Below are 14,706 nucleotides of genomic sequence, written 5' to 3'. Positions count from 1 at the left end.
AAATCACACATCATACAGCCAAGATAAATAATATAATTTTCCAGCACATGAAATACTGAACCTCAACAGCAATAAAAAATTGAAATAAACAAAAATCATGCATGGAAGAGTCTAGTCTGGAGTTGGTGTAAGATCATGCTTTAAATATGGGGCTTGAGTGTGTCCAATGTCTAAATCTCAATCTCCCATCATTTCCATATGCAGCTTTTTTTCTTTTTTTTCTTTTCATAACTTGCAGAGCATGAGAAGGAACAATTAACTACCATAGAAAATGGACCTTTAGAGATAGACTGATGGCAATATGTCACTCAGAGAAGAAGAAAAAAAATCAAGAGCATTGTCCATACAGTTCAGCCTAGTCAGACAGAACTAAAGTGATCTAATAAGGCATTTCATATTATATCAGGGGTGAAATGCTCCCGGTTCGGACCGGATCACCCAATCCGATAGCGATGGCAGCGGGTGGTTTGGAGAAGTGGTAGCAAAAATCCCTGCCCCCCCCCCATGCCCAGCTGAGCCACGCGATCATCAGAGGCTTTTTTTTTTTACTTTTAAAAGCATTTTTTCTACAACCTCTTCGGCCGAAAAAATGCTTTTAAAAGTAAAAAAAAAGCCTCTGATGGTTGCGCGGCTCAGCTGGGATCATCAGAGGCTTTTACAAGCATTTTTTCTACAACCTCTTCGGCCGAAGAAGTTATAGAAAAAATGTTTTTAAAAGGAAAAAAAGCCTCTGCCAATCAGGCAAGTCAGCTGGGATCATCAGAGGCTTTAAAAAAAAAAGCTTCTGCTGATCAGGCAAGTCAGCTGGGATAGTTTTTTATGTTTTTCGGTCAAAGAGGTTGTAGGAAAAAAATGCCTTTAAAAGCCACTCAGATCCCAGCTGAGTTGCCCGATCGTCAGAGGCTTTTAACAGCATTTTTTTTCTGCAACCTCTTACGGTTGTAGAAAAAATGCTTTTAAAAGTAAAAAAAAAGTTGGCCACACCCACCCAGTCACATTACCCCCCAACCAAGCCATGCCGACAGAACTGGTAATAACAAATTTTACATTTCATCACTGTATTATATGCTTTGAGTATCCATAAATGAAGCAGCTGGATTAAAGCCGTAAGATAAAATAGTGCAGGGGGGAGGAGGTTAAGGTTCCAGAATTCCTTTGGGAGACCCCTGTTAGCCCTGTTTTTCTGCCATGGCACAGGTGTTCGATAACTCTGCCACCATCACATATCTCCATAGGAGAATGTCTTGGCTTTGCATCCCAGCCCCCTTAATTCCAACATGTCCAACACATTCCAAAATGTCTCATATCTTACATTCTTTCTTACCAGGACTTTGACAATGATGATGAAGAAGAAGATAACTGTATTCTATATAGCATCCTTTTCTTTGTAGTTACTTCAGACACAATTCCCTCCTTTTCGGAGTGTTGGCACAAGACTGCAAGTTCTAATTTAAAAAAAATCAACTTTATTAAAACTTTCCTTTAAGTAGTTTCCTGCAAAACGAATAGTGAGTGGATGGAATAGTGAAACACAGCATCAATACAGAAGAAGTCTGCCATTAAAAGCTGAGTTTGTACAAAGTGTAATAGTTTATGCAAAACGTCAGAGAAATTACCAGAGACAATCAGCAGACCCAGAATGCCTGTTAAAGTAAATCAAATATCTAATCACAGATCATTAACCAAAATCTTTACTCTATACTTATAGAGACGAGGATCACTCCCACTAGCAAGTTCTTGTTTGTGTTTCCTAGAAGTTCCCTGTACAGGCAATCCTCGGCTTACAATAGTCGTTTAGTGACCGTTCAATGTTACAATGGCACTGGAAAAGTGACTTATGGCTGTTTTTCACACTTATTATGATCATTGCAGCATCCTCATGGTCATGTGATCAACTGTCTCTTACTTATGACAGTTGCAGTGTCCCGGGGTCATGTGATCACCTTTTGCGACCTTCTGTCAAGCAAAGTCAAGCAAAAGACAACCTTATATCTAGAAATAGTTTTAATTTAGCACATTTCCCCCCTTTCGACATATTTGATGCCTGAAACAGATTTTCCTCTGCCAGAATCCCTCTGGATTCTTCTTTAGATAATCATCTGAAGATTCTATGGTAGTTGTTTTGGCCTCCGGTACTCCTAGTGGGACTTCTGGAGCTTTATCAACTCCCATTCTAACCTCCTCCAGCCAGAAAATGAACTTGGGGAAACTGTAGTTCTTGAACTGTCCTTCAAAACTTTAACCTTAGACTGACTACTTTTGAACCTCCCCCCATTCCTAAGAGGTCTGTAAGGGGCATGTATAAGTGCACCAACATGCCTACCGTCCCTGTCCTAATGTCCCTAATGTTTGTATCCATTTCATGAGTTCATAATCATGTTTATACTTTTATTTGTAATCTTAGATATGCTTGAGAAAAACAAAACAAAACAAAAACAAAAACAAAAACAAAAACAAAAACAAAAACAAAAACAAAAACAAAAACAAAAACAAAAACAAAAACAAAACACAGAGGTGGGCAGGTTGCTACCGTATGATTTGCCCTTACAGCTTTGGACTGGAAATGTGGTTAGAATTTTGTAACTGCCACTTTCTTAGAACTGATTCCCCGAAAAAGCAGAGCCTTATTTTGGTGTTGTGAAATAGCATGTGAGGTAGGCTGGTTCAGAAGAGAATGAAATAATGATTTGACTGAATCTACATCACTAGGTTCTATATAGCACAGGAAGAATGTGGATCCCAGTTTTTGTTTTCCAAGCCTTCATTCAGAATATTGAACAAAAAGAAGTTCTTTCGAGATTTAAATATATTCAGGATGGAAATATTAAAATAAGTGGGATAATAGGTATAAGAATACTTTGTTGACAGATTTAAGAATAGTTTTAACCCCATGGATTTTAATGCGTATATTCAAGCTGAATCTAAATACAATCGTATATATTTTCTTTTTAATCAGGTGTACTTAAAGGGCCAAATAGTTAAAGCAAGTAGAATAAAATGTCATGACTGGTACATCTTCTTTGCTTTGGCTTATTCTGTGGTTAATTAAATCTTATTCCACTAAACAAATTAGTTGATTAATAAGTAAAATGTGCATCCATGTAAATTTTTGAAATCATAAGTTCCTTTTCTTTAAAAAAGTATATTGTATTTATAATTACAAACATTTTCTTCTTAGATGCATCCATCCTCCTTACAGCGGCTTGACCCATTTGGAGTTTTTATAAAAATCCTTGGACTGTACCTTTTTGAGAACTGATATTTTTAGTTATCAAATGGGTTTAATCGATTAAACAATTCAATTGCCTAAATGTAGCAATCTTTTTGTTACTATCACTATTGCTTTCCAACCCTGTTTTCTAGAGAAGAGAATGAATCCTCAATCTATTTAAAAATTAGGAGTCTGGTAACCGTTTAGTAACAAATTTAGTTAATTAAGTAATTTCATAAGCAGCAGTTCACAAAGTCTTTTAATAAATCTAGTTGGGTGGAAAAAATTCCTGACTTTTTGTCACCATGGACACTGTCCTTCTACAATTTTAATCTTTAATAATATAAAGTTCATCATCAGACAGTTGCCTAATGCAAGAAGTTTTTTTTTTCCTTTCCTTTCCTTTTTTGCATTTTTCTGCCTTTCTCTGAGAACAACACATCAACCTTTAATTAAAGAATAACTGCACTTTGTCATGATGATTGTGTTAACAAGTCCACAGTTTGTTAACTGCTGGTCAAAGATCACAGTGAACTTTTGACCAACTGGTCTAATTGAGATCAGTTACTTCAACTGCAGCCCCAGGAAGACAAATATCTCTCCTCAAGTTGAGAAACTGTTGGACAGCTGTTTGTGTCCAAAACTGTTTTGAAAATACAAGGATTTCCCAGAATTATTTCACAAACCATAGCAGAAAGAGAGGTATTTCAATGCTTCTGTTGCAGAAGAAATATCACTTATATCGGCACTCTTCTGTTTGCTTCTCCAGTAGTTTGTTCATCAGTCCTTGAACTTTTTTCCACCCAGCCCCACTTCCTTCTCCATGCCAATTTCCTTGGTTTCCAGGAAATTGGAATTTCCATTCCAATTGGAATGGTTTCCAGGAAAGGAAAGGAGAGGAGAGGAGAGGAGAGGAGAGGAGAGGAGAGGAGAGAAGAAGAGAAGAAGGAAAGGAGAGGAGAGGAGAGGAGAGGAGAGGAGAGGAGAGGAGAGGAGAAGGAAAGGAAAGGAAAGGAAAGGAAAGGAAAGGAAAGGAAAGGAAAGGAAAGGAAAGGAAAGGAAAGGAAAGGAAAGGAGAGAAGAGAAGAAGGAAAGGAGAGGAGAGGAGAGGAGAGGAGAGGAGAGGAGAAGAGAAGAGAAGAGAAGAGAAGAGAAGAGAAGAGAAGAGAAGAGAAGAGAAGAGAAGAGAAGAGAAGAGAAGAGACGAAGGAAAGGAAAGGAAAGGAAAGGAAAGGAAAGGAAAGGAAAGGAAAGGAAAGGAAAGGAAAGGAAAGGAAAGGAAAGGAAAGATACGATTTCGTTATGTTTCGATTTACAGCAAACTTTCTCAGCATCCCCTGGTCACATCTTGACTTATTCCGCCCTCCTTTCCACTTCTGCAGAGTGCCTATTTGCAGTTCTCCTCGGAGCCTCATCCTGGAGTTCAGCTTTCGGGGCAAAGCCCAGAATAGATCCAACGCTGGGTCGAAATGCCAGATCCTCCTACACCTCTGGGCTCCGCTTGATTCCTTCTGCGAGGAGGAACCGCTTGGCAAACAGAGCCCCCACCCCCACCCCCCAACACACTCCGCCGCCGCCGCACTCTCTACAGTGGCGCGCATGGGGGAGCCTGCCTGCCCCACTCCGCCTCCGCCTTCTAGGGCATTGCCCGACGGCGGGAGAGAGGGGAATCCCGGTGCCTCCTCTCCCGTGTACAGTTCGGGAAAGGAGCGTGTCCTGAACGTCGGATCGCCCGCCAGCCAGCCAGCCAGCTACGGCTCCTTCTCCACGGCCCAGGAACTTCTCCAAAGTGAGTGGGTTTCCATTCTCACGCGAGACCCTTCCTTCTTTCCCTCCTGGAGGTCTCCCAACTTTTCTTTCTTCCTCCTCCGCCTCTGCCGCCGCCGCCGCCGCCGCGCCAACTTTGCGGGGTTTGGGAGGGCCCGGTGCTGCCTGCCTGCCTGCCTGCCTGCCTGGCTGGTCCCTGGGCTGGGCCGGGGCTGGACACGAGGATGGCGAGCGGGCGAGCTCGCGAGCGCCCAGCTCTCCGTCCCGCTGCTTAACGCGTTCTGCTGAGAGTCATCAATTATGCAAGGGAACGGCGCGCTGCACTGGGGGAAAGGCAGGGGAGGAAGCGCACCAAGATGGCGACAACCGCAGTTTCTCCTGCAGCCTCCCCACCTCTGCAGTCCAGCAACGCCTTGTAGGAGTCGCGCTAGCGCCGCAACCTCAGTAAGTTGCACCACTGTCCCGCGGGGGGCTTGACTGTACCTGTAGGAAGAGCTGGAGGGGATGGGGGTGCGCGGGTAGAGCTCAGATCTCAAGTCCCTCGTCTGGGTTTCTTTTTACAACCCCCCCCCCCACTTCCTACCCCCTTTTCCACTTTTAGGTAGGTTTTGTCGCAGAGCGATTTTCTTCCAGTTCCAAAGTCTGGGCTGCTTTGAAATACGCTTTTTCTTCACTTCCAGCGCTTGGGGTGGGGGGAGGGGGGGCGGGCCGTGTCTTAATAACCCCAGTCCACTTCCACTCGTGCACTCAGGTCTTGGAAACCATTTACCAGACTGGAGACGTGGGGGGGGGCTACTAAGGCTAGCTAATGTTCAAGTTCTCGTATAAGGTTGATTATTTTATGGCTTCTTCCTCCCACCCCCCTCCCGCCCCTCACACACAGACTTTTAAAAAAAAATACAGAGAGAAACTAATTTTTTTCTAGTTCGGAGAGTCCTCGGTACATGGGGCGCTTGAAGCCCTCTGGTTCAGTTCTCTAAGCAACTCCCTCCTTTTCCTAGCTGGGGAAACCGATCCTTCTTCGCCCACCCCCGCCACCCCAGCAGCAACCTACGGAGCAGACTAGAAGCCAGGTTGCGGGAGGGGGGAAGGGAGTTAAAGGTGGCTCGGGTGGGGATCAGGACAGGCGGTGGTAGCAGGTACATCCTTTTTTTCTCCTCTCACCCCCCATTATTAACAGGCCACCTTTTCGGCTAGGCTGCCCATCCTTGAATCCAAGCCCTCTGTCTGCATTGGTAGCTTCAGCATTAGGGGCTCACTTTGCGCCACGTCACAACCCAGCCCGTCCCTCCCTCCAAGATCCGCCGCAAAGTCCTGGTCTGGAGCTTTCGCCAAAAACCTTCCTGTCTTGGTTCTCCCTATTCTTTCTTGGAGGGGGATGAGGAGAGACTGAAGAGGGGGGGAAGATGCTCTCTCAGAGCGGAGAATTGACGAATTCTCCTTTATACCTCCGCGTGCATGCGGACTGCAAGTTTATTTGAGTCAAGGAGAAGAAATAGGGCTGGGCTGTTGCAAATATCCTTGGCGAGTGCCGATTGAAGCTACTCCCCTCCTCCGGTCCGCTCGGCCCAAGTGGGGAGGACTTGGGGGGCGTGAAGGACGGGGAGGAAGTTGAAAGAGCCGGCCAGAATGACCCAGGAAAAGAGGGGCTGAGAATCCGCGGCTGAGAAGTTCAAAGGTACATTAATCAAAACATATGAATGAAAGATCGACAGGGGGGAAAGTCTCGACCGTTACAACTCTTCTGGAGTTAGGGGTGGGGGATAGGCAGGCAGGCAAAGACTGCAGGCTTAATAGATTTGCGCCTAACCCCCCATCTCCATATTTGCTTAGCCTTTTGCAAAGATCTGGATTGGCCTGTGCCGAGGAGGCTTTCTCAGGTGCGTGGATGCGGGAGGGGGACTAAGAATGTTTCCCTTTTTCTTCCTGGCACACTGGTTTTTGTGGTGAGCCAGGTTCTGTTAATACTGCAGCGTTCTTCTCCGGGGAAACGCGTGACCCCTATGTCCTGGACTTTGTTCTGAAAAAGGAGACGCCGTATGGATGTGGGGAGGGGAGGGGAGACGAGACAAGGGGAGGAGTTACAGAGGCTTCCCCAAGGCCTCTCCTTTTGAGGGTAGAGGGGAATCATTCACTTTTGCTTTCTCTCACCGCCGTCTTCCGTTCTCCTTACACGATTGCGGAAGCAGCCGCTGGGTATCATATGCACTATATGGGAAAAAGCTAGGGAGAGAAGTAATTTAAAACAAGTAATGCTATTCAATGAGTTTCTTCCCGTTTCTCAGCAGTTTTTTTCACTCCCACTCCTATACTGAGAGGAAGATTTATTATAACAGCTTTATTTCCGGTTTTGCTTTGCTTGTAGCTTGCTCGGCTGTAATTTTCTTGGCGCCTGGTGCCCATGGTCTCTGGAGCGCGTTTCAGGCATGTGGTGCTGAAATGGACAGCTCCTTGACCTCGAAATAACTGGCAATGCCTAAGTGGCTGGCGATTTCCCCCTGTACTGTATTGCTTTGATCTTTCCATTAGTATCGAATGCACAATTGTATAAGCTTTTAGTTTTGCTGTGGAGAATGTAACTCCCAGATGTTTTTATTTGGCCCCGATTGGGTTAAGCAGCTCTGAAATTATTCCAGCATCATTATCAAACAGAAGAATTTGCACTGCTGATAGGGTAGAGCAGTGGTTCTCAACCTGTGGGTCGGGACCCCTTTGGGGGTCGAACAACCCTTTCACAGGGGTCGCCTAAGACCATCAGAAAACACATATTTTCAATGGTTTTAGGAATAATTTTATGGTTGGGGGTCACCACAACATGAGGAACTGTATTAAAGGGTCGCGGCATTAGGAAGGTTGAGACCCACTGGGGTAGAGGTTTCTAAAGAAATTAACAATGGGACTTTCTAGAAGATTGCATTACATTAAAAAAAAATGCAACGAAACTGGTCAATGTTACCTGAGGCAAAGTATACAACTTTGGAAGTGGATTGAAAGTCCACTTCACCTCTGGGCCTGGCAGGTTTCTTGATTCGCTCTGCTGCACCTCAAGTCTGTAGCAGAAAAGGAAAGATCTAATGAACTTACATCACAGTTATTTTGAGCCAATAATATAAGAAATGAATTGGAGCACCCTGCAGAATGGAAGTTTCATATAAAGTCTTAATTACAGTGAAATGTTAATCATAATGGAAATGGCAGGAATTTTTATTACAAATATGTGGTTTTCATAAACATGTAATATGAAAGGCATGTAAACTATAGACAGCATCTATTCTGTGCGTTGAGTCATATTTGATTATCTTGCCTCATGGCTCAGTCTCTTTCAATATCACTTTGTGTCATTAAAAACTGCCTATTTATATTTAAAATAAAGACATAAAAACATGGTCAAAATCAAATTGTCTGTCGAACCTGCATGTGTGGCTACAATAGATGCTGTATCCAAATAGTCTCAGTATTAAAGCTCCATCACCCAAATCAATCCTTACTGGGGTCAGTTTTGCGATTTCCACTTTGAAATCTTTTCTACAACAGGATACACGCAATCTGTAGCTCATTATAGCCTTAAAAATAAAAAGAACTATACTCTACTTTGCTTTCATACCTAACATTCTCATCCTTAGCAAACAGACATCTGGGCATCTGATTCACAGAGCTGGAAATCACAGCTGCCATAACTATGTGATTTTACCACAAACTAGGTTTAGGAAACAATACCAGGTTTGTGGTTAATATTGATGTTTCTCTGCTGCTATCTACCTCCAGGTTGCATTAACTGTGATTAGGGATAATACAACATATAGTGCAATAACAAATTGAGCGAGGTCTGTAAAGGGTATCTTAACTATATTTTAAATGATAGTTATATTGCCTAAGCTAAATTTCTGCTTGATTCAGCACATTTCATCTAACTAACACTAAAACTAGCAATTCTTCACATTATTAGAAAATGAAGTTTTCAGTTCATAAGTAAGCTTAATGGGCATTTAGGTGAAATGTGGCTCAAAATAGACTATGATGATTAGATTTTTTTTTATCTTTTGGGCTGCTTTTGAACGTTATGAAATATTTCAAACTATTTGCAAGGTTTATATATTTTCAAGACTATTAAATGGGTTAACATACGGTAGTCATAAGCTATGTTAACAGATGTTGTAGATGAAGTTAATGGTCTCTAAACAGATATGTGTATACATGCAATATAACAGATTAAGTGAATCCTCATACTGACCAAAGTATACCATACTGACATCCTTGTTTTGTTGTACATTACATTCAAAATTATTTTTCTATGCCAATACTTTATCAGAGACTGAATGAACATATACAGTAATTATGGGGTTTGGGGATAGGTGGGAAGTAATATGGCACCAGCAAAGTCACAGATAACTCCATTGATGTATTTCTATAGTTAGATAAAATCCACTGCTTTTGGATTAAGATCCATTAACATAACACTTTCAGAAACAATTTAATTATGAGTAAAAATTATAATGAATTGTTTCCCCTTTAAGATAGGATTTGCCAGTGGTTATTCATCACTGAAATTAGAACTGAGTCTCAAATGCCTAGAAATAGGTTGCATGATTTGGAGTGGCTGAGAATTTGGCTTTCAAACTGGCTGTCTTTTCATTCCTATTTAGAAGCAAGGTCTTCTTTTACTATGACTTAAGGCCAATCCTGTATTATGCACAGAAGTATCTGCTGAAAGTATTTTGCAGAAGCCAAACTTTAGAGAATATAGGAGCCCCATCTTCCTTCTTAAATCCTATGGTTTGATTTATATTCATATGATTCTTTCTATAATATTATCACTGATGTTTATTGCTTTTTCCATGTTATGTTAAAGATATAAAATCTCCACCTTCATTTTAATTATACAGAACGTATGCAAATCAAATTATTTCCATTCATTCTTGAGTACCTTCCTTTTACACCGAAATAAATTAAACAACCTGAATTAAAACAATTCAGTGCTTTGCAAACTTTATTTATTTACAAATTTATATAGCCATCCAACTTATACATAGGTAACTCTGGATGGCTTACAATTTTTTAAAAAATCCATTCTATAATAAAACCCATTAAAAATACCCAACCCCCATGGCAGCATTTATATGATAAATGGCTATTCATAAGTAGCTCACTGATCATACAAGGTTCAAAAGATCTTATCCAACTTCCAGTGTAGAATTCCAAAGCACTATAAATTGGATAATTCAAATTACTTTAACATTACTCAACTAAAGAAATGTGCATCAATAATTTTCAGGGGACTCCAAACATGTGTCAAACCTTTCAAATACTTGATTTAGTATTTACTAGTACTAAGGTTAGAAATCCTGCATAGTACTTACATGATTAAGAAAGATGTAGATCTGTATTCATATAATTCACAATTTCAAACATTTCAAACAATCGAATTAAGAATACTCACAATTTGGAGCAGTATTAAGAAGATCCCAACCTCAAAGTGACTATATAACTCTAAGCTTTGTTTTACCAAGGCTCAGTAAAACAGTTGAAGAAGTGCTTTGCCAAATAAATGAAACACTTTCAAGTATTATGGGTGCTATTTGAGAAAACATGGACTCTTCTGTTAGAATTGGGATTGAAATTGCTCACCAGTAATCCTAATGGCAATATAGTATCTTTTGGGCTTACCACTCGTGTTCTAATGACATGGGAAGATGCCCAAAACAGCCACAGCATGCCCTTGAGAGGGTATAATGACCATCATGAGTGGGTATCAGTAAGTTGGAGCAGCACTTCAGTTGTTGGCCTATAAGGGTCCTTCCAGGTAGTTTGTATAGCTATATTATGTAGCTTAATATCTCAGTGAAAGAAATAGTTGAAAATTCAGTTCAGAAAGGATTTAGAGTGGGTGAGTATCAATGCACTTGCCACTTTTCCTTTGCTGCAATATATTTTTGGGATTTTTCTCCTTTAAGGGAGATACCAAAGAGATGAGAAAAGGCAGCCTAAGCAGTGTTTAAATACCCAGCAAGGAACCTATAGAGAGGTTGTGCTGAACGAATATGCAGAAACTGCCTTACTTCGATTTAGAAATAGCTTTCAAATGTTTAAAAATAAGCTGTTCTTTACTTGCTTTTCTGAAGTCCCAGTCTTGGCAAGGCATCGAAGAATGCCCAATCAATTTATCCCTGGGAGTGGTAGGCCTTGCTACTCTGATCACCCCATGGTTTTGTGGGGTGTCAGAAGATTTAGCATTAGTTGCTGATCCATAAGAAAAACTTATCATCTCTAACAGGACTCGGTTGTGTCAGTTGTGGGGCTTTCTAGCAATGCTTTATTTAGTTAATTTTTAGATGTAACAGAATTGAACTGACACAGTGAAATACAATGCTACAGTGGTGGACAGGTCACAGAGAAAGAGACTGGTATAGAATAAGTGTCAGTTCTCATTTTGCCCATCCTTATCTTTAAGAGTAGTAAACATTTAGGCCAGATTTGTAAGTGTTAATTTGACCCCCTTTCACTTTTCACCAAAAGATAATAATTTGCCCCATTCATACAAATTTTAAAATTAGTGATGGGTTGCAGGCATTTAAGAACCCACCATGGAACATCAAATCAAATGTCTTTATTATGGTCTTTGACCAGCCTTTACAGTAAAAAGAGGAATAGTTTGACATAACAATCATTTTATTGGTGACGAAACACCATTTATTGAGAAACGGAAAAATAGAACAGAACAATGAAGCAACATATCAAAGCTTTGGGCAGTTGTATAACTTGGTGAAGATATTTGGTCATCTGATATGTGAATGTAGGATTAGCATCCCTTTAAAATAATAAACATAAGACTTATCATTTTTGCCCTCATATTTGGAAATGATTGGGAAGATCAGAACACATCTTCGGACATCATGAATAAGACACCATATCTGGACTTCAGTAAGAGTTTCTGCCTTTCTGGATCCAACAAGGGCAAAGTCTCTGTAAATAAGGAACCCCATGAAATTTTCCTGCCAGTAAAGCTAAATGGGAGAATGTCAAATCAGGATTTAGAAAAAGCCCATCTATAGTTTCTGAAGGTGAGATTGTATGAATATCCCACAATAGAGGGCTTGTAGCTATCTAACATTTGGCAATAGAATTCAGGGGCACTGGAGATATCATATTGACAATCAATGTCCCCGATTCTCTCCATTACTATTGATTTGGCCTTCTCCAGGGTTAATTGTCCTAAACATCATCAATACAGGAGTTCTGAAGAAAGGTTTATTGGCTGGCAAGGATTATATATCTTTTTGGCGTGCCTCCTTTGTGCTTGTTCGGATGGTCCTGTGGAGGGATGTTGTTTTGCAAGTGTTTGATGCTTTGTTTTGGGTAGATGATTTATTTGGCTGAGAAGATGATTGGTTCCATCTTGCCAGTGTGTCAGTTGCTTCCTGTGCAGTAGCTGTGTGATGGGATGGCTTGTTGTGAGGATAGTGTTCTTTTTCTATGGTGGCAGTATTATGGTGTTTGATTGTTAAGGAAATAGTATTGCTTGCTTTGTGTTGGGATGAAGAATGTTGCTTTCGAACCGTCAAAACCCAACTCAACCCACAACCCAACCCAGCCCTTCTCCACCCTGATGGTCATCAAGTTCAATAAGATGTTAAAACTCACGTCTGCTGACTATTCATGTTAGTGTCAGGGAATCCCCCTATTCAACTCTCCTCAGCCACCCCCATGTATGGGAATGAAAGGTCACATTGCCTTTCACAAAACCAGAAGCTGCAGAAAAGTCACAAATAAGCAAGCATGTGGCCCTTCCAAGATATCTGATTCAGTTTCTGTCTTTGAAGCAGGACTGCACTTCACAGATTGGTTCGGAGGGGCTCATTTGGACTCTCCTTCAAAGCTTTGCACAGCCCTAGTACTTTTCATCTTCACTTTTTTAAAAAAAAAATCAATGTGTAAAGAAAATGGCAGGCAAAAGCATACTGCATATCAATTTACAAAAAGTAAAAATCAATAACTGAAAATTTCACTTCCCAATAAGCCCCACCCAAATGAGCTGTGCCATTTCATGAGCTCCCTAGGATCTCCTGAGTCACTTTTTTTCCCTTTTAACTCTGCAGTTCTACCCCACCCAAGTGAATACAGGTAGTCCTTGACTTACAACAGTCCACTTAGTGACCGTTCAAAGTTACAGCGGCACTGAAAAAAGTGATTTATGACCATTTTTCAGACTTACGACCGTTGCAGCATCCTCATGGTCACAAGATTTACATTTGGATGCTTGACAACTAACTCACACTTACGACGGTTCTAGTGTCCCTGGGTCATGCGATCATCTTTTGCAACCTTCTGACAAACTAAGACAATGGGGAAGCCAGATTCCCCTAATATTTACTTATTTTATTTTATTTTATTTTATTTTATTTATTTTATTTTATTTTATTTTATTTTATTTTATTTTATTTTATTTTATTTTATTTTATTTTATTTATTTGTCAAGTCCGTATTAGATAATATATATAAGTATAAGCATGAATTGAATACATAAAATGAATACAATTAAAGGGAACATTAGGACAGGGACGGTAGGCACGCTGGTGCTCTTATGCATGCCCTTACAGACCTCTTAGGAATGGGGTGAGGTCAACAGTAGCCAGTCTAAGGTTAAAATTTTGGGGGTTTTGGGATGAAACCACAGAGTCAGGTAGTGCATTCCAGGCATTGACCACTCTGTTGCTGAAGTCTTTCTGCAACAAGTCTTTCTTTTGTATTTTCTGCAATCGAGTTTGGAGCGGTTCACTTTAAGTTTGTATCTATTGTGTGATCGTGTATTGTTGTGGTTGAAGCTGAAGTAGTCATTGACAGGTAGGACATTGTGGCAGCTAATTTTATGAGCTACGCTTAGGTCATACCGAATAACCAGGTAATTATCAACTACCAGGTTATAACCAGGTTGCTAATTTAACAACTGCAGTGATTCACTTAATGTGGCCAGAAAAGTCGTAAAATGGGGCAAAACTCACTTAACAAATTTATCTCTTAGCAACATAAATGTTTGGACTCAGTTGTGGTCGTAAATTGAGGATTACCTGTATTACTGTGTCCATGGATTTGGAGGAGGCTATTTAGGCCGTCCAACTGCAGGGATTCCGTTGAAGCATCTCTTACAGAAGATTATCTGCATCTCTCCAAGGAAGGAGAACCTGCGACTTTCTGGGTCTGCTCTGCAGTTGTTTTGGCTAGGTATATTTTCCCCTAACATTCTATCAGAATTTGCTTTCTGGCAAATCAGTTCACTTTCTTACATTTTGGAGAAACAGAGAACAGTTTTGAACTTTTGTATGACACTCTTTAGTTCATATATCTATCATTTTTACTCAATGGTAAAATGCTCACCTTTTCAATCTCTCTTCACAGCATTTTGTTTCCAGAACATTAATCATCCTCACAGCCAGTTTCTCTGACTCCATCCTAAATAGTAATGCCCCAAAACTAGACCTAGAACTAGAAGTTAAGATGGGTTCTGACTGCAGCAGCATCAAATGAAGCACTTACTTTTCATGATTTAAAAACTGACCAGATTTGCCTTTATTGCAGCTGAACCACCCTGCTGACTCAAATTCAATCAACTGGTATTCCAAAATGTTTTCACACATATTATTACCAAGCCAGGTATGCAAGCTATACAACTTCTCTTTCTGACATTTTTCTAGTTTTTGAATATGTTCAACAGCTGTATTCTGATTAAAGGGTTC

General features: G+C 40.7%; 1 protein-coding gene across 1 annotated transcript in view; it reads left to right on the top strand.

Annotated features, from left to right (window-relative positions):
- Positions 1-5,116: 5,116 nt before the first annotated feature.
- The window catches only part of SCN8A (sodium voltage-gated channel alpha subunit 8), a 127,953-nt gene continuing 118,363 nt past the window's right edge, over positions 5,117-14,706 (top strand). Inside the window, exon 1 of the mRNA XM_087886940.1 lies at positions 5,117-5,422. The gene's annotated coding sequence lies outside the window, so the exon portion shown is untranslated. The remainder of the gene's footprint in view (positions 5,423-14,706) is intronic.

This window comes from Pantherophis guttatus, chromosome 2 (assembly GCF_059756535.1).
Source record: "Pantherophis guttatus breed Tessera chromosome 2, ASM5975653v1, whole genome shotgun sequence".
Classification (NCBI taxonomy): domain Eukaryota; kingdom Metazoa; phylum Chordata; class Lepidosauria; order Squamata; family Colubridae; genus Pantherophis; species Pantherophis guttatus.
The sequence above is the reverse complement of the archived record's forward strand: the minus strand, read 5'-3'. Positions and strand labels throughout refer to the sequence as shown.